The 21,250-nt window shown below is 33.9% G+C and overlaps 1 protein-coding gene across 13 annotated transcripts in view; it reads left to right on the top strand.

Annotated features, from left to right (window-relative positions):
- Window positions 1-21,250, top strand: part of LOC144321982 (uncharacterized) — a 566,375-nt gene that overhangs the window by 3,602 nt on the left and 541,523 nt on the right. Inside the window, exon 1 of one of the 13 annotated variants that reach the window (XM_077911384.1) lies at window positions 11,803-11,930. The exons of the other annotated variants lie outside the window; for them this stretch is intronic. The gene's annotated coding sequence lies outside the window, so the exon portion shown is untranslated. Of the gene's footprint in view, window positions 1-11,802; window positions 11,931-21,250 lie in introns of those variants that run through there. 13 annotated transcript variants of the gene reach the window in all.

Below are 21,250 nucleotides of genomic sequence, written 5' to 3'. Positions count from 1 at the left end.
TTTTTAAAGCATGTGGTGTCTTTTTTTAATCTTTAGTACTTGAACAGTTATTAGCATTTCACTCACAACAGAGTGCAGCACAACTGAATGTCTCAATATCAACTGAGATACCACTGCGTTAAGTTTTTTTTTCTCCTCTGCACTTTCAGTTCTCTATCCCTGGATGGCAGTGTTGTTCTCCAAATTCCACATTACATTTGAAATTTGGAATGTTAAAGCAATCTAAGTAAATGGCTTATGATATATTTTTCAAATTTGAAAATAGTTGGATCTTTTAGATTTTGTATTTCTTCAATTCCTAAGATTAATCTGTCAGTTTTTAATTTTTGATTTGGGGTGAATTAGTAAACAGTAATCAACCCTCTAGGTGAACTACTAATGAATTTATTTAAGATGCGGTTTTATGTGTGTGTATGTGTATGTATGTATGTATATAGATACGTAACATGCTGGAGAATGTAACTGTTAATGTATAGAAGACAGGTACTTGGTAAGTCACTAGACTAATATGTTTACTAAATTAATCTTCTAACATTATTTTTTGCCTAAATTTCATTTGAATTTTTATGGAATATATTGAATAGATTTGTTATAGTATCCCTAGGAAATCTAAAGAAAAGTTTCTATTCTAGGAATGTTAGTTATTAAAATTTTGAAAATGTTTTATAGCCAAGTTTTACAAAATCTAAAGGAATGGAGCTGACACTTAGTTACCAATGTAGTATTTTGGCTAAGAGCTTTGGCTCTGGAGTCAGACAATCTGATAAATTTAATTTCACCTCTTAATAGCTATGTGCCCTTGGGCAAATTATGTAAGCTCTCTGTGACAACTTTTCTTTATAAAAATTGGGATGATAATCAACCTCATAGGATTGTTGTGATGATTAAACAAAAACACAGTGTAGGTTCTAATGAATATTTACCTCTCAATGATTTAAACTGCTATTATTTTCCATTACCTCATTTATTTTGACAGTAACTTTGTGAGATAGGCATAGTATATAAGAGGGAATCGTATCTTAGGAATAACAAATATGCCTGAGGTAATAAGAGGGCAGTCCAAGTCTCTTGATGTAAAATCACTGGTGGCGGTTTTATAACAACTTTATGAATATATAAATTACATTAATAACTTATGACTGCCATGCAATTCTTTCCTATTCACCTAATTATTTATTGATTATTTGGTAATTAATGAATACATTTTATAAACTACAAATCCCTTCATGTATATGATTTGTTTCTTTTAATTTTTTGCCAGTTAACCCAAGATAAGCTCAAGATTATGCAACAAAGCCTATAATAATTTAAGTCCAGAAAATATTATTAAAGCCCAGTATATTCATTTTCAATATATGTTTGATTCAGTTTTAATCAACATTTTTGAGCATCTATTTTGCAAAGTATTTTTTTTTTAAGATTTTATTTATTTATTCATGAGAGACATACACAGAGAGAGAGAGAGAGAGAGAGAGAAAGAGAGGCAGAGACACAGGCAGAGGGAGAAGCAGGCCCCATGCAGGGAGCCCAATGCGGGACTTGATCCCAGGACTCCAGGATCACACCCTGGGCCAAAGGCAGGCACTAAAACGCTGAGCCACCCAGGGATTCCCCAACAAAGTTTTTTTTTTTTTTAAGATTTTATTTATTTATTCATGAGAGACCCACCCACACAGAGGCAGAGACATAGGCAGAGGGAGAAGCAGGCTCCATGCAGGAAGCCTGATGTGGGACTTGATCCTGGGACTACAGGGTCACACCCTGAGCCAAAGGCAGATGCTCAACCTCTGGGCCACCCAGGCGTCCCTATTTTGCAAAGTATCGTACGGTTTTCAGTAGGAGATAAATTATTAAGACATTGACCAGTCCATGTTCACCATGGACTCACAGAGTAATGACTTTAATAATTCTAACACTAAGGCCAACTATATTAAATGCCATAGAAAGAATATCATAGAGAAGGGAAAGAACAATTTGATTAGAAGACTTCCTAGAGGAGATAGGCTTTGAATTCTATTTTGAAACAAGGCTGACACTTAAATAGGCAGTAGAGAATTGGGAGAAAATTCTCAGCAAAGGAAATTCGTCCTATAAAAGCAAGGTAATAAAAGACATTGTATTTCATAAAGCAATATAAAGGATTTTTCATACATTATTGTAGTTTTTAAAAACCTTGTTAGAGGGATCCCTGGGTGGCGCAGCAGTTTAGCGCCTGCCTTTGGCCCAGGGCGCGATCCTGGAGACCCGGGATCGAATCCCATGTCGGGCTCCTGGTGCATGGAGCCTGCTTCTCCCTCTGCCTATGTCTCTGCCTCTCTCTCTCTCTCTCTCTCTCTCTCTCTCTGTGACTATCATAAATAAATAAAAAATTTAAAAAAATTAAAAAAAAACCTTGTTAGACATAGAAGTTAAAAGCTTTTAAATTTCTTAAGTATATTTCCCACTGACACATTCGTAAAATGGTAGTTCTCTTAAGTTACTAAAATTTTTAAAAAGTGAAGCAAAATCTTTTAAGAATCAAACATTATGAATCTTAATAGACGGGGGGAAATGGGTCTCAAAATATCTGAGGATTTATACACTTAAAGTTTTGCTGCAGTTATATTTAAACAATAAGATGGAAATTTGGGACAGAATAAAGTGAATAATGTAAAAGCCTGCTCAGAGAAAACATTTTAAAATGATCATGACCACCAAGGAGCAAGAGATTTGTAGCAAATACTTTGGGTCACTTGTCTATTGAGGCCAAGAAAGAGATAAGGTAATATAGCCTGGGGAGTTATATTTAGGTGATCATTTAGCTTCTCTTTGAAGGAATTTTACACTCTTTTACTGGTAAGGATCAGGGTTAGAGAAACATGCTCTGTTATTTTCCCCAACTCATAGTCAAGATGTTGAAGGTGCTATCTCTGCTTCTTCACTTTTCAGCTATTCCCAAATGCACTGCTCTTTGAATCCCTGTTACCACTCCACTGAAACTATGTTTGTCCAAGTCACCAGTGACCTCCCAGGTACTCGTCTATACTTTAGGATGTTCAGGGTAGGAGGATTGACTCACCTAATTGTGTTGGCTGTGCCAGTGACCTCCTTCCTCTTTTGTCTCCTCACATTTCTCATTGTCTATGCTAGAACCCTTGCCAGATAGATTTGCTACGTAGTGCGGCTTCATACCAGACTTTTTATATCTGTACTTAGCTCTATGGATACTACTGATTCAACAGTAATTACTGATTCACTGTTGATCATGCAGCCCAAATGCTGATCGTCTGGGGTTGAGAACTGCTCTATGTTCATGTCTGTCACAACTGCTTGACAGCACAGGAAGTTATCAAGCAAGCCAGGTTATGGGCAAGGTCCCCTCTGGTTGCAAGAAATGAGAGAGGGGGCAAGGATTTTTCTATAGAGAATTTAAAATCGGTTACAGTTCTACATAAAAGTCAATCTGCCTCTGTTATCACCATGCATTTAGAAATTCTAGGAAAAAAAATGACGATAAAATTCTCAACAAAAAAAAATTTTGTCTGCTTAAGTTCCAAAGAATTACCTCAGTTTTACTACTAGGTTGAAAAAATATAGATGTAAGCTTCAAAATTAGCATTTTTAGCTTTCATAAACTTTGTATTTTATATGAAAGTAAGTTGGAGAATTGCCAGTTACATGATTGGCCTAGAATACACATAGATTCAGAGACACCTATTCAATAGTAATTTTTTGATTGTTTGGAATCAGTTGACCTCACTTTTCAACACAATTGATTTCCAGCTCTGTGATAGTATATATTCCTGCACTTAACAACTATTCAAAGTAAATAAGGATAGCTACATGTGATTTTTGTAGTTATTTTTTTTCTAGTATGAAGTTTTAGATGAGGCTTATCAGATAAAAAAATTCACAGACAGAATCATCCTTGAGCATTGTACAGTGAAACACTAAGCTTTAAAATCATTTCTCAAAGGAAGGCATATATGGGCAGACCGGTGGCTCAGCAGTTTAGTATGGCCTTCAGCCCAGGGCCTGATCCTGGGGACCCGGGATCAAGTCCCACGTCAGGCTCCCTGCATGGAGCCTGCTTCTTCCTCTGCCTGTGTTTCTGCCTCTCCCTCTCTGTCTGTCTCATGAATAAATAAATAAATAAAAAAGGAAGGCATATAGGAAATGTGGAAAAGATATTAACTATGCAACATCAACAACAAGAAAAATAGAAAAATGGACATTCACATAGGAAAAAAAGAATCAAATTTCAAAGAAGAATGCCGAAAGAAATAACAGAAGAGTTATTTACCAGTATTACATTATTTACCAGTATTACATTGCTACTAAAAAAAGCCCAAAATAGCAATAGGTGAATGCCTCAGTGGTTTTCACTAAGGATGGATACTTATTCTAAAGCAGTGGATTAAATAATACCCATTTGGCTATCATTCAGCCATTTTCTCTGATTTTTTAAAAAAGATTTATTTATTTATTTTACATAGAGAAAGCAGGGAGAGGGACAGAGAGAAAGGGAGAGAGAATCCCAAGCAGTCTCTGAGTGAGGAACCTGAGGCAGGGCTTCATCCCAGAACTCTGAGATCAGGACCTAAACTGAAACCAGGAGTCAGATGCTTAACTGCCTGAGCCACCCAGGTGCCCCCATTTTCTTTGAGTTTTGCAGAAGGAAAAATAATGTGTAGTTGTAACCAGTATTAGAGAAATTTATGATGAATTTTAATGTGAAAATATTGTAGTGGAAAATATTGTAGTGTAATATTTTTGACTGAAACCACTGGCATACATCCTGGAAAAACAAAGACATGCATAGCATTACCACTTCTAGAAATTATTATGAATGGGAATTGCTGCCATATATTTTCTAAGGTTTAAGACTTTTATCACTAGTTTCATATATGTTGCTTCATTGTGAAAGAGACATGATTAAAATTAATTAGAAGCATTCTTGAGCTGTAAGTGAAGAGAAATTGACAAATCTGGCTGTTTTATCTAGTGAACATGAATATATGAAGATCAAATTTTTATGAAGTTTTTCACAAATATGCAGAAGTTCAGGCTTGAAAACAAAAATAGTAATGTTATCATTGAATGTTCTTACCAATATCTAGTAATGTTTTCCCCTTTGTAATACATTAATATAATTAAAAAGTATTATTATTTTAGTTGATGAATGAGTATAATTCTGACATGAATATTGATTAGTATTTTAATTTACATTAATGAATAGATGAAAGTGAAAACCATGAAAATATATGCTGAAACTTCATTTGTTCATAAAGGAGAAGAGCACTTCTTTGCGGAATTGGATTTGGTTTTTGAATACTGGAAGAACGTTGTGCTATGCACAATGAATGAGTGTAGACACAGCAGACTTTTAACGTGCATTATTTTCTCCTTCTTTATCATAAACTTAGAGTCAATTAATAAAAGAATTCATCAAGCGCTGATCTGTGGTATTTGCTGTTATTCAGTGTTACTTCCACTATTACCTTTTTTCAAGCTACTAAGGAGCTATCACTGAGTGGGGCGGGGGGGATCATAAGCGATGTTCAGTAGCACACTATTTTATGGAGTCTACAATAAAGACCAGTCATAACCTCAGGAACATAGATGATAATGTGGTGTGGTAAAAAATTTAGGAAGGATACCTATTTTTTATTTTTGAGTGCCTGTTACCTTTGTTTTTAATATAATTTACTTAATGATGAGTTTATGTTAATTAACTGTTAACAGTGGCAATGTTTTACAACAGATTATATTCTTGAATTTTTTTTCTCCTTTTGGTGTATTTTTACTCATTAAGGGTACTCATCTACCCTTAATGTTTCAAATTTCTTTTGAAACATTTCCCAAATTAAATTCTATGTAAAACTTCACAGTGATCAGTCTGGCTAGAAATATGGTTCTATAATGAAATACATTTAGAATTTTGTATGGTTCATAATGTAAGTAACATTTATAATATAAAGTAAATCCTATGATAATTCTAAAGTAAAGAACTCTCAATGTTAACAGCCTGGATACAATGAGAGTAGTTTTTAAACTAGTTTTAAACTACTTTTCTCCAATCTCATTGAAACACAAGTCATATCATCTTAAATTTATTAAATCTACTGAAATCATGTATAATAGTTTGGGAAATATTGGCATAAAAGTTGGTAACTCTTCAATATATGTATATATATTGATATATATATACCTTTTATCCAAACTCCACAACTGAATTTCCAACTGTTTCTTATACACAGAGCTTCTTCAAGATTATATAATTATATACAATATATATACAATATAGGCCATGTCAGTGATCTCAAATCACAGGCCACTGAAGTACACTTAATGGTTGAGAATATTACTGGTTTTAGTGAGGGAGAATGTACTACATAGTGAAATGCAGGATGTCTCACTAAGAGGATGTTAGAAGCAACTTATAGCACTTGGGTTTAGTTTAAGTAATTTTGGAGAAGATCTAAGGAAGCAAGGACTAAGCTATAAATTGGGTACTTTCAGGAAGGGACAATCTGTGATTGGGTAGCTCAGTAAATTTTATGTAGAGGAAGGCTAACTAGAGTGAGGAGAAAACTGTAATTTTTAAATAAGTAGGAGTTGAGGGAGGATTCTATTTGGTATTTTATGGATTTCATAATGGTTATCTTTTTGTCTTAGTCATGGTTGACCTGTTTGATGTTGATGTTTGGTGAGATCATTAGTGTCCAAGAGCAGATCATAGTTTAGCTGTGAGCAGCAGATGGACTTGCACTTACACTTAGGCCGACCTGTGTATTTCAGACCAGGTCTCTCTATCAGGAGCAACATTTTCTTCCTTTAATTTTTTTTTTTTTTAAACAATACATCTCATTGTTCTGTGTTATTTACTGGCATAGCATTAGTCATCCAAACAAGAAACATTTGGTTAACTATAATCTCTTACCTGTTTTATACCTGACGTTTTAGTGGATTATTAGTTGCCAGTCTGTCGTAAATATCCATGAAATGTCTTTCAAATTCATTCCTGCTCCTCCTGTCTCGCTATTAGTCTGAGGTCCTCATTACCTCTTACATGAACTCTTGCAATCCCCAGCAAACCTATCTTCCTGATTCTAGTTTTAGCCAAGCATGTCACCCTCTCACTATTATCATTTTCTTTCTAAAACGTAAATAGGCTTTACAACCTTTACAACCTTTAATGGTTCATGTTATTTATGCACTTTGTTTTGCAAAGTATAAGCACCTCGCCTGCTAATTTAAGATCCTTGATGATGTGGTACAGCTTAACTTTACCGCTGCACTTCATACCAGTCCTAACAGTCCCTATATATGATCTGGGTCCCATAATTTATTCATTAAACATTTGTTGAAAGTCTTTATTTCACCAGACCTGTTACTTTCCTTAAATTTTAAAATTATAAGGGCATTAGTGTGTGTGTTTAATATCTGTCTCCTTATTGTTAGCATGTAGTTTAGCTCCTTGTTTTAATTCTCCAGTATCTATAGCAGAGTATCCAGGCTATTAACATAGACCACTCTGTGGTTTTTGTGCCCCAGGGTTACATAGTAGTGTAGGGGGGGATTGAATACCTGGCTACATTCAGAATATTCTGCATAGAAAAAAAAGTCAGACTTTCTTAATACCCAAAACTATTATTAATAGTAGAAGGTGAGTAAAAAGTTGGATCAGTGTGAGCATAAAGGCAGATTGAGCAATGGATTAAATTAATCCTCATAAAGATGCAGAATTGAGCAAATAGGGAATGACTCTAGGTTAAACTGGCTTTGTGACTCAGTGTTATGTAGATCTGAAAATAAGAATTCTAAATTGATATACAAAGACCTTTCCAAGATTGAGCAAGCTGAAATTTGATGAATAACTAGATGCTGCCAAGACCATCTTTAACTATGTTTCAGATCCATATAAGAATGTTTCTCTATCTAGCATAGTTGATCCTTGAATAACACAGGGTGTAAATAGGGGCACTAACACCCCACATTCAAACTACTACTATATACTACTACTGCTATAAAATTGACTTCCAAGAAACTTACCTATTAATAGCTTGTTGACTGGAAGCCTTACTAATAACATATACAATTAGCACATATTCTATGCTATGTGTAGTATATGCTGTATTCTTAGAATAAAGTAAACTAGAGAAAAGAAAATGCTCAGAAAATCATAAGGAAGAGAAAGTACTTTAACAGTACTGGTACTATATTTATTGAAAAAAAATGTATGTTTAAACTCATACTGTTCAAGAGTCACTTGTCCTAGTTTTAAAATTTATTCACTCTGTGGCCCTGGATAAATCACTTCATTTCCCTGAACCTCAGGATTCTCACCTGTAAAACTAGGGTAGTGGATGGATGCTCTACATAGACTGTCTTAATTCCATTAGATAAAAAGCATAGCAGGTACTGCTGCAAACCAAATGCTTTGGAAGTCCGTCTCACATTTCTTGCATGAAGTGTTGGGTTTCCACTTACCCTTATTTTCTTTTAATTAAAATAAATATCTGTCAAGGGTAATTTAAGGTGTTTCCTACTTTTCATTTCTGCTTCTTTTATATAAAAGAACAAATCTAGTCCAGTGAAACATCAGAGTAGGTCCTTGAGGGGTTCAGCCGGCATAGAGTTAGCTCCTGGACCACTAACTTCCTTTTATTCCCTCTTGCTTTCCCCCATACCTTATCTTTAGTTGGTCTTACTTTTTTTTTTTTTTAATTCTTTGAAATATGGATTGCAGTGCACCTGGGTGGCTCAGTCAATTAAATGTCTGCCTTCAGCTCAGGTCCTGGGATGGAGTCCCACGTCCGACTCCCTGGTCAGTGGGGAGTCTGCTTCTCCCTCTCTGTTGCTCCCCCTGCTTGTGTTCTCTCTTTGTCAGATAAATAAATAACATCTTTTAAAAAATATGAGTTGAAAAAACTATTCTTGAAATATGGATTGCTGAACTTTCTTGTTTCAGTCTTTCTCTTTTAGTTTACAATATCCTAGATTGATAATTCTATAATTGTGACCGAGACTGAGTTTCTTCCGTGACTTATTTTCCTCATTTGGTAATGTAAAAGAATCAATGATTTCTTTTAAAGCTGGGACAGAGAAAAATATATTCAACTACCCAGAATATAGACTCTACTTTAGCCTCCTTTAAAATAGGTTGGTCACTTTACCAATATCTTACATTTATATCCCTAATAAAGGGATATAAATATAAGTTATAGGTATATCTTATGTTCAAGTGAATGTACCTTCTGTTCTTTCTCCTTACCACTGGCTGGAATGTTGGCATAATGTCAGGAGCTCCAGCAATGTTTAAAAATACATAGATAAAGACCACATAAAGTAATGATGAGGTCAAAATTTAGAAGGAATTTGAGTTCCCGATTACTTCATTAAACTGTTCTACCAAGTCTGGGCCTTTTCTGAGTGAAAGAGATAAAAAACTAAATTTGTATGTTTAAGCCACTGTAAATTTGGGTTTTCTGTAACATTAGGATGAACCTAATTTTTTCTGATATAGTCATAATAGTAATTATATTTTAAAAAATTCTGTTGATTTACCTACTCATGTATTACTTTATTTTCAGGTCATTTTTTCTTGTTGTTTAATGTCCATCTGTCCTTTAAAAATGCTTATATTTTTATGTTCTACAGCTGCTAGGCTTTGATTCCTTAAGTGTTGTCTCAAAATATTTCAAAATATTAAAGATCAGGTTAGAAAAACATTGTAAATAGGTCTCTATTCATTTATTTGCTTTCTTTCAGGGATTACAGCTCAGTTATATATGACAATTATATGTGAAATTCCTTGCATCTTATTCAGTGTTCTAGTTCATGGCTTTTTTTTTTTATGTTCTCAGTGTCAATGTTAATTTTGCTTTTTCTGAACAAGATATATTTTATGAGTATTTGAGTTTCATAATTATTATATTATTTTAAGAACTGAAATACCATGGTGTCATTTAATTTGTCCTCCAACCCCTATGTTTCTTATGACTTAGTACTTAGATCTGAAGGCTAAATAAGACTCTGACTCTTTGATAAATAAAAACACTTCTTTAGTAGTATCATGTACTTCAATGAGAGGACATGAATATTTGACTCCTCTGTGACATTAGTACCTATTTTGATCATTGTCTAGCTTTATTAACTTCTTAACGGTTCTAAAATGATGATGTTTTAATTATTATTTGTTATTTACTTAGGAGGTATCCTGCTTCTATAAAGAGAAACTTTTCCTTCTCAACTATTTGGTTATGTTAGGGTATGGTCACATAGAAGAGATAGGATAGATACTTGAGAGCTTTTATCAGTTTTAAAAATGAATTGGTTTGCTTGAATAATCAAAAATTGACTAAGGAGTTTTCTTGTGGTAGTGCTTTTTTTTTTTTTTTTTTTTTTTTTTCTCTTTTCTCTTTTCTCACTGGGTTCTTAATCCTACTCTGCTGACCGGAGAATGAGTAAGGGTAAATCATGTTATATATAAGCTACTCAGCTACTTTCTTCCTCTTTTTTTCCTAGATGAATCTCAGGCAAATTGAAATGTTACTGCTCCTTAATAGTTTTTCTTTTTTTCTCTGAATGAGAATCATAAGGAAAAAAAGGTTAGGAAAAGGGTATGAATTATCTTAAGGTGGAAATTCATGAACCAGTCAGGTTGCTGGGCAAGGGTGCCGTTAGGTTACATTATGAGATCAGGCATATTGCTTTCCCAGGGTGAACTAGTGTAGAAAGAGTCAAGAAAGGTAGAACAAGTTGTATTTAAGATAGTGCAAAAGTGAAAAGCAGGAAAACCAGGTTCTGTCACTAAGTTCCAGAAGTGATTGCTGGGCTGAAAACTGGAGGCAAAGGAAAGAATGTTATGGGCTCTGTAGGCTGTGTGATGAAGAGAGATTAAGATCAATGGTAAAGTCAAAGGGTCTGAGATAATTGCTTAAAAAGAGTTGGAGAATCCAAAGGTCATTTTCATTGATCCATTTACATAAGACTTGAGCAGAAAGATGTGGAAGGAAGAAATTCTTAAAATTGCTGAAGTGCTCAGTCCTTAATTTATTCTGTGGTGACTGAATTTGTTTCAGGTTTGGGGAACTGGTTGATTATGTACGTTGGATTATATGTTGATTTACAAGCTTATATATCTTTATCAGAATAGAATCACTTTTAAATGGAGTTATGTATGTTGGATTATATGTTGATTTACAAGTTGTATATATCTTTATCAGAATAGAATCACTTTTAAATGGAGTTGCTCCAATTTTTGCTCTCTGGATGATAAAAAGACTGTTAATTCTAATAGTGCTTAAATTAAGCAATCTTGAGCAACAACCTCTTGTCAGGAATCCTAGATAGAAGATAACAATTGTTTGTCAGCATCATCAACCTGCCCTGTTCAAAACTACTTTCTTTGTTTTCAGTATGTAGATTCAGCAGCACTAATGCAGGGCTGCAACCAGACTAAATGTGAAAATTCTTATGGGTGCCTCAGTTTTGTTATATTGATTGTAGCTAAAAGAGGATTATGTCTTACTTAGCATATGTCCAGTCGTTAATATAAGAAATACTAATAATCAAATATATAAAAGAAAAACAACCCCTACAAGTTGCAAATGCAATAGAAGCCAAAGGATCAATAGCATAATGTTCTATCAATGAAACAGAACAGCAAGGTTGAATGCGTAGAGCAAAAATAGATACTTAGAAATCATGAAATGGCCTTTCTTTTTGAGATAAATGTGATTTTTTTCAGTTTTCAAGAAGTGAACTTTATTTAAAATTTTTTTAAAAAAGATTTTATTTATTTGGCAGAGAGAGGAAAGCAGGGGGAGTGGCAGACAGAGGCAGAGGGAAAGGGAGAGGAAGAAACAGACTCCCCGCTGAGCAGGACTTAATCTGGGATCATGACTTAAACTGAAGGCAGAGGTGTAACTGACTGAGCCACTCAGGTACTCCAGGAAGTGAACTTTAAATTTTCATGTTATCATATTTAACATGAGTAAAAATAATAATGTTTTTAAATGTAGGAATCAATCACAGTGTTGTATGGTTGTTTCTTTCTTTCTTTCTTTCTTTCTTTCTTTCTTTCTTTCTTTCTTTCTTCTTTCTTTCTTTTTTTCTTTCTTTCAGAAAGGGAAAGAGTGCATGGAAGTGAGGGGAGGGGCAGAAGGAGAGAGAGAGAGAATCCTAAGTAGGCTCTATACTCAATGTGAAGCCTGACTTGGAGCTTGATCTCATGACCATAACCTGAGGTGAAATCAAGTGTTGGATGCTTAACCCATTGAGCCACCCAGGTGCCCTAGTTGTATATTCTTAATGAAAAGTGATTTCTACATGGATCCACAGATTAGAGATATTTTATGCCCTAAGTGTATTGGAGCATGATACCAAAAATTAAAAAAAAGTATATGAAATGATTCTAAACTTTTTTAAAAAATATTTTTAATTTATTATTCATGAGAGACACAAAGAAAAGAGGCAGAGACACAGGCAGAGGGAGAAGCAGGTGCCTCACAGGGAGCCCGATGTGGAACTCAATCCCGGGACCCCAGAATCATGCCTTGAGCTGAAGGCAGATGCTCAACCACTGAGCCACTCAGGTTTCCCTGATTCTAAACTTTTTATTGAAGAAACACTTTCTTATGGTCTTGTATATTTAATATACTTACTAGGGCTTAAGGCCATTTTTTCATTGGCTTTGCATTGAGGTTTTCAGAATAGCACCAATCTGGTGCCATTGCTAAAATATTAGGTCATTACTGCATGTGGAATAAAAGAACCAAGTGAATTTCTAGGTTGATGCAAGCAAAGGTATTGGAATAACTTTAAACTTTGTTTGATTGAACTCTATTCTAAGTGAAGACTATGCTTCCATTTTGTTGCCTCCATGTTATATCAGAGCCCAACTGTAATAGGCTTATAATTGAAATGTATGGCTCTTAAAAGTATTACTAAATCAAAAATATTGAGATAATATATCAGAACTATACTTTTATACCTATTTGCATATTTTAACTTATTGAATATTATATTTTTTCAAGTGAGAATGTCTTTATAATAGATATATCAATCTTGTAAGTCTCCCTTGATTGCCATGCTTCTTTCCTACTAATTTTCATTCTTTGATTGTAATGCTTGGACTAGCAGTGGACAGGCAGGGCATGATCAGACTTTTTTTAAAGGTTATTTATTTATTTATTTATTTATTTATTTATTTATTTATTTATTTATTCATGAGAGACAGAGAGAGAGAGAGGCCGAGACACAGGCAGAAGGAGAAACAGGCCCCATGCAGGGAGCCCGACACAGGACTCCCTCCCGGCATGATCAGATTTTAGTTCAATATTTAAGACTGCTAAAATTTATTTAGCAATCTTCACTTACTCTCCGATTTTGTAACCCAAATGTGACTAGGTATATTCACATTTGTATTCAAGCTCATGTTGCAAAAGCAATTTATTGTAAATTCCCTAATCCAAACTTCTCAACTTCCTTTAAATCCTTCAATTTCCATTACTTCCTGTGGAGTGACTGACTCCATGATTATCTCAGACCTGTGTCTGTCACAAATTTTCCCCATGATCTTGCTTTTTGCTGTAGCCTGTTTTTCTAAAGCTTGGTCCTTTTTTCTAAACACGTCTCGTATCCATGCTTCTCCATCCCTGGTGCCACATTTCTAGCTTGGGCATTAATCATTTGTCACCTACTCTTGGAAGAATCCTCTTAGCTGGACTTTCCACTTATAGAGTGACTTCATCCAGTTCAGGCCATACTGTCCAGAGTAATCTTTGTGACAAGGTTATATATTCTTTAGTGGTTCCCCACTGCTTAACAAGATAGCCTTTAAACCCTTCCTGCATGGCATATAGCACCCTGCCTCTGTCTACAGCTTCAACTGTAGACAGAGAACTGTAGAACTGTCACCTTTGCACTTTATACACCTCAAACATTCAACTAGTTGTAATCCCTGAAGCATCCTTTTGTTACATACCTCTGAATATTTGCTCATGCTGTTCCCACTGCTTGGAAACCCCTTTCCTGACTATCTATGTGATAAGTATCTAATCTCTCTGAATGCTTTGACAAGATCTCTACCACTCTTTCTCCCCTTCCATCATTCAAAATTTTGTCACTCCATTCGGTCTGTGAGACCCATTACATTTTTGATTACTGTATTTTATTCCCCACCAGAAGATCTGGACTCTTATCCTCCTACAGCTTGTGTTTAACCTTCTCTGACTCAATTTTTTACCGCTATTCCCAGTTTCGTTCCCTAAATTCTGCTGGTGCCCTCTCTGGAACTTGTGATTTGTCCTTATCAAAAAAAATCCTTCAAATTTTAATTAAACATTTTCATTACCTTTGTACTGTAGCCAAGACTTGGTTCTACCCTTATTTCAATATTTTTCATGTAGCTTTTTCAAGTAGTGGCTAATTTCTCTCCTGTAGTCTTGTGCCCCTGAGCCTGAAATTGAAATAAATGCCCTTCTTGCTTATCTCTGTTGTGTCCAGAACATTGTCCCTCTCTCCTTCCTTGAAGCTTCTACCATCAGACCGTGTTACTCATTATTGGCCAGTTTCTCATTCCTTGAAGAGTTACATACTGGTTAACTATAATTTTCTCTGGTACAGCAAATTTAAAATTTTGATGATTTCAGTACCTAAATTGATTTAAGTAGATGAATTTTCCAGTTCTTTGCCCTGGTTTCTCAATTCCTTGATTTTCGTTGATTACCCCATTTCTCACCCTAAAACAGCCAACTTCTCTCATGTCTACTCTAAAGTAGCCATAATTAACAACTGCCTTCCATCCTCCATAACTATAGTTGTAAGCATCCTCCTTTCTTTTCCTTTCTAACACTTTATTATAAAAAAGTTTAAATGTATAAAAAGGTTGAAATAGTTTTACAGTAAATACTTATATACCCACTACTTAGATTTTATCATTAACTTTTTACTATATTCACTGTATAATACCCCTATTTATCTGTCTATTCATCCCCCTATCCATTATCAATTCATCTTATTTTAGGTATATTTTAATATAAGTTATAGATATCAGTGAACTTCCTCTTTAGTACCTTATTATGAGCACCAATAATTACAGTCTAACATTTGTTACAATAATAGTAATTCTTTTTGACACACATGAATAATTGCATCCTGCTTTACCACTGTACTGTGATCTCCTTTAGGGCATGTACAAGACCCATTTATATTTGTATCCCTGGTGGCTGGCACAGGAGCATTTTGTAGGTGGCAGATAAATACAAGTTGAGTTGAATGAATGAAGGTTTCTCCTCACAGCAGTACTAATCTAGTCATTAAGATAATAGAATAAATCCCTCTGGATCTCTCAAATCCAGAATTAAGTTACCTTAACAAATCAGGCAGGGAACACAATGGCAGGATGTCAGGACAAAGACTGAGTTTAAGACAAGTCAGGATTCCCTTGAAATGCTTTTCTTACATTTCATTATGTTCTAAAGAAATGACAAAATTGAAATTTGGTGCATGAGTAAAAAGCATAATACTTAATTGCTTTCTTCAGAAAGGCATGCTGTCATATTTATTTTCTATTATAGCTAAGTAGAGGCTAATATTTTTATTATTAGTTTAGTATTCCTAGAATAATTATGATTATAGTCTCACAATATAGAAATATTTCCAGTGTGTTATACCTTCAAGCTTATTTAAGCAAAACTATATGGTGTATAGCAGAAAGACATCATTAAGGAATAAAATGTTCATCTCAAATTTTGTTAGGTCACATGAATCAGTCATTTAATAAACTGGACACAATCTGACTTGTCTTTTAGACATTTGTGTTGATTTTCCATGGTTGCCTGTAGTAGAGGTTATACTGATGTCATCATGTTAATAAGAAAATAAGGATTGTGTAATATACCATTCTCCCAGCAATGTAATTGGATAATTTATCCCTCCTGCTATGAGAATCAGTCAGCCTATTTACTGAACAGATGCAAAGGAAGAGAAATGTATGAGATACTCTGACAGAATGACACCATCCACAATGCTAAACAAGAAGCATGTGTCGTAAATGTGAAACTTACATAATAGAATAACACCTTTTAAAACACAAGTGTGATCATAAAACCATCTGCTTCATAATCAGTTTTCAGAGTACATCTGGTAGTGCTATATTGGTTCAACAAATTGTTCCTAAATGCATTTTAAAAACATAAAAGGAATACAGATACTCTGTAGGTTGAGAGACTAAATGTCCAGATGGCTTCCTTTAGTACCTTTCTAATTTCATCATTGTACTTCTTAATTAAGCTGTCTTAGTAAGCATGAACTATTACCATTAAAAACATATTGATTAAATGAGTGTTTGAAGGACTCAGGTAAGTGGTGATTTCAATTTAGTTGTGTAAGTTGGGTCTAATTTTATTTATATTTAATTATTCCTTCTTTATTAAAATAAAATACAACATCACAAGAGCTTTTATTTCAGTGGTAATATCATACATGATGATATTGCCAGAGGAAATAGCAAAGCTTAAAATGGTGGGTTAATTGAGAGCACACAGTTGGTTCTGACTGAACATATTTAAAAAGGCAGTTAAAAACTGAGTCTAGACTCAGAAGAAGCCCTTTATTTTTGTTGTCATTGCTATCAGGTAATTTGTTATTACATCTTCTGTAACAGTCACATTTGAATTGGAAGTAATACATTTTTGGTTGATCAATATTTCACAGGCAAAGTTCTTTATGTTGGAGACCAACTACAAAGCATGTATGCACGTTAGAAGGTTCTTTTAAAAACTGCATGGACTCCTCTTTTCATAACCCTTGAATGTTTCCTTAGTCAGGATTTTAGGACTCACATTTGTATCTCTGTCTCCCCCTTGTCAGTATTGTCATTTTTGTTTCTTTCTTTTAAAGATTTTAGTTTCAGGGGCACCTAGGTGGCTCAGTTGGTTAAGTGTCTGACTCTTTTTTTAAAAAAAATTATTCATGAGAGACACAGAGAAGGAAGCAGTAACATAGGCAGAGGGAGAAGTAGGCTCCTGTAGAAAGCTTGATGTGGGACCTCAGTCCCAGGACCCAGAGATCATGACCTGAACCAAAGGCAGATGCTCAAGCACTGAGCCACCCCAGGTACACCAAGTGTCCGACTCTTGATTTCCGCTCAGGTCATGATCTCAGCATTGAGAGATTGAGCCACTCATTGGGCTTGTGCAGCAGGGGGTCTGCTTGAGATTCTCTCACTCCTTCTCTCTCTGCCCCTCTCCCCTGTGCACATGTGTGTGCATGCATGCTCACAGGCTCTCTCTCTGTCTAAAATAAATATATAAATCTTTAAAAATATATTTTTAAGACATCTCTACACCCAGTGTGGGGCTTGAACTCCCAACCCAGAGATCAAGAGCCATGTGCTCCACTGACTGAGCCAGCCAAGCACCCCTCTTTCCTGTCAATACTGTTATTTTCAGTACAATCCTAGTCCTTTGGCTGTTCTGGGGCAACAGAACAGAGTGTTTCCAATAGAATGTTTTAACAACTCTTAAAATCAGCATATTTAATATATTAAATGTGTAGGAAAGGCCAGAGCTCTTGATAGGTGTAAAATACTCTAATATTCTAGTAACTTTTAGAGAAATTTAGTGATATGCATTAAAAAGTGAACTGTTTATACCCTTTGATTTAGCAATCTTATTTTGAGAACTATGTACACAGATACATTTGCAATATACTCCTATCCATTGAGATTATTCATTGTACTCTCATTTGCAAATTGTGAAAAATTAGAAACAAAAAAATTGTTGCCTAATATGGGACAAATTAAACAAATTGTGTCCCATCTATGCCATTCTTTTTACCAAAAGGAATCTCAAACTTTTAAGTTTGCCTAAACTTACATGCCTAAAAACAGAAACACAAAACAAATACAAAAAACACTATTCAAGTGTGTATATATGCTTTTTAAAAGTCTAATTTTTTTTTTTACTTTGGGATTACATCATGGAAGACCTCTTTCTATGTTACATAGTTCTGTCATACTTAAACGTTTTATAGCCAGCATGCATTAGTCTTTTAAACAGACGAATAGTAAAGATAATAAACCATTTCAGTGGTTGCAGTGGATTCTTGGGATTCTAATTCCTTTATCTACCTTACCCGTCTGCATGCAATAATGTTAACCCTTGCATTTCATACTAACTTCTGAAATATTTCCCGTCTTTTGCTATTTCAACCCTTTCCATAACTGTTACTTTTTCAATGTAAATGTAATAGTCTATATAATTGCACTATTTTTTAAGGATTATTATTCTTACTCTGACTTCCATTATACATTTCTTTCTGAAAATTTTTTTTGGTTCAGAATAATTTGTTTCCTGTTCAGAATAATTTGTTTCCTGTATAGAATCAACAGACATGATTTTGGCGGTCTTATTTTTAGGTACTTCTGCAACATAATTATTCTTGCACATCCTAGGCTTTTCTTATCCTAGAATTATTTTATCCTAGAATTATCTGCTATGAAAACTGGGGAATAAATATGTCATACAACTAAATGTCAGTAGATTGATGATATAGACTATCTCTGAGAAGACCATTTTTTAAAAAAGCTAGTATACTCTGAAAAACTTTGAAATAAAAAATGGTGCAGGATTTAAGTAGTATATATACTTTTAGACTTCTCTTAGTAAATTTTAATTGAGTTCACCATCACTTTCCACAGACACTAGAGACCTTGACATCAGTAGCTTTACAAATGAGCATTCTATAGTTCTTTAATAGCAAATGTAATTAGAATTAGAGCTTTTGAAAATTAGAGTGGATCTTGGTGATAGAAGAATACTGACTTTCACTTTCAGTTTTAGGTATTGTCTGAACTAATAGATAAAGTAGTAAGTAAAAATATAATTTCGTAAGCTTTGAAAATAAACACTTGAAGTAGTAATAATTATAAAACCAGCCCAAATTAGGTGATAGAGAAGAAAATGAGGAAGAAAAATAAGGAAGAAAAATGAGGAAAAAAATTTCCTATTTGTTCATAGTGAGTGGCAGCAGTCGTCAAAGGAAGTATGAGACTGAATATATTTTATAAAGTTGTGCTTGTATTGCTAAGTATTAACCAAAAGCAGATGATTAAACTTAGAAATTATTGAAACCGAAAACCTAGTCACTTCCTATAGATTCCAAATTATGACAAAAACTTAAAACTGCTTGATTTCAAAGATAAAGCATTCCCAGAAAGAACTAAAGGATTACTCTAGCAAAATAAAAATGATGAGCTAATAGTGAAATTCAAAAATTAGCAGAGAGAAAATAAATTAGAAAACTTTGCTAAGTAGAAGAAGAGAATCTTTAAAATGTTTAAAAACAATTTGAAATGAAAATTCCAAACCTATCAACATGGGAGATTGAAGGACAGAAGCAAGTACAGAAAAAGAATAAGATAGATATAACATATTACTTTTCTGTTGAAATGGAGACCATATTGATGAACTGTAGATGCCATTCAAAAAAAGTGCAAGTGATAGCAATTTCCTAATGACTAGAAGAAAGAAGTGTATATGTAAAAGCAATAGAAGAAAAAAAGACACAAGCCAAAGAAAAAAAGCACAAAAGAAGAAAAAACAAAAAGCATAGTAAAAATAAAAACACAAAATGATACAGTAAGAGATGAAAACAGATCAGTTACCACAATGAATGGAAATACGTTAAATGTACATTTAAAAAAAAACCTTGAATCAGTTAAAAAAAAACCTGTAAATCCAGATAAGACATTATGTATATGTTCATTACAGCACTGAATAAGCAGAGGAATGTGGAGGAGTGTTTCCTCATAATAATTCATCATGAAAAACAAAACATCTGACAGCACATTTATGCACCTGACAAATTTGCTTGACACTTATTAAACAATTTGAAAAATACAAAATTTCCAATCATGGTGGGGAATTTTAATATACTCAGAAAAGACAGCTTACAAGAGTAAAAATAAATTAAGATTATTGAACATTACAGCCTTAATAGGGTTGGTCTAATAGACTTGCATAAATTTCCTACTCCCAAAATATTGAATATACAATTTTTTCAAACAAATAATAATTTTGAAACTATATATGTTTAACCTTGGAATAAATCTTAACAAACAGCAAAATTGTTTTCCTGCAGAATACATTTCCTGATCCCAATATAATGTCATTAGATATCAATAATCAGGAAAGTACACAACCACAAAATAAAAACACAACTCTAGATGATGTTTGTGTTCAAGTGGAAATGCAGATGGCTATCATAAGGTGTTCGTAATTGAAAAAATATATGGATATCACAAATCCAAATTTGTGGTTGTGGGTAAAGCAGTACACTCAAAAATTTATGACTTAAATAGGTGATAAAACTAATGAAATATTGAAAGCAAATGAAATGAACTTTAAGAGACTAAACATGAACTATAATTCCATCCAATTCAGAAAAATTAATTATTGAAATAGAAAAGAAGGCAGAAATATTAAAAATAAAATATAAATAAACAAAAATCCCAGATTTTATCAGTGAATAATTAAAGAACCTTTGGTAAATATCATCAAGAAGGAAGCAAAAAGCACAAATAATTTCAATTTATTATTATTTGTAGTGCGATTAGGTAGTAGTACAAAGGTCATGACAGACTTTATGGAAAAAAATTAGAACGTCTAGAGGAAATAACAATTTTCTTTCTCTTTCTTTTTTTTTCTTTTTTCAGAGAGAGAGCAAGCACTCAGAAAGGGAAGAGCAGAGGGAGAGATAGAGAGAAGGAGAGAATCTTAAGTAGGCTCCACTGTGCACAGAGCCCGACACAGGGCTTGATCTCACAATCCTGAGATCATGACCTGAGCCAAAATGTCAATGTCTGAGTCAGACATTTAACCAACTGACCCCTTCAGGTGCCCCTAACATGACAATTTTCTAAAGGCATATAGAGAAACAAAATTAACCAAGAAAAAATTAAAATTAGTAGACAAATGAGTTATTATGTTTTGGTGAGTTCATCAAATTGGAAAAAATATGAGGCCAACATGCAAAAATGAATTGATTTCTTTACCTCAACAATAACCATTTAGAAGATGTTGAGTGGGAAAAGGAAATTGAACTATTAGTTCAACACTATAATATTTGTGCAAATGCTCTCTTCAATTAAAAGATAACTTTTTTTATAATGCTACATATGTATGTAGGTAAACATAATACACAAGAAGTTATGTGAATGGTTTCATGCCAAACTAATTGTAGTGTTTATTGTCACAGG

This window comes from Canis aureus, chromosome 10, assembly GCF_053574225.1.
Source record: "Canis aureus isolate CA01 chromosome 10, VMU_Caureus_v.1.0, whole genome shotgun sequence".
Taxonomy (NCBI): domain Eukaryota; kingdom Metazoa; phylum Chordata; class Mammalia; order Carnivora; family Canidae; genus Canis; species Canis aureus.
The sequence above is the reverse complement of the archived record's forward strand: the minus strand, read 5'-3'. Positions and strand labels throughout refer to the sequence as shown.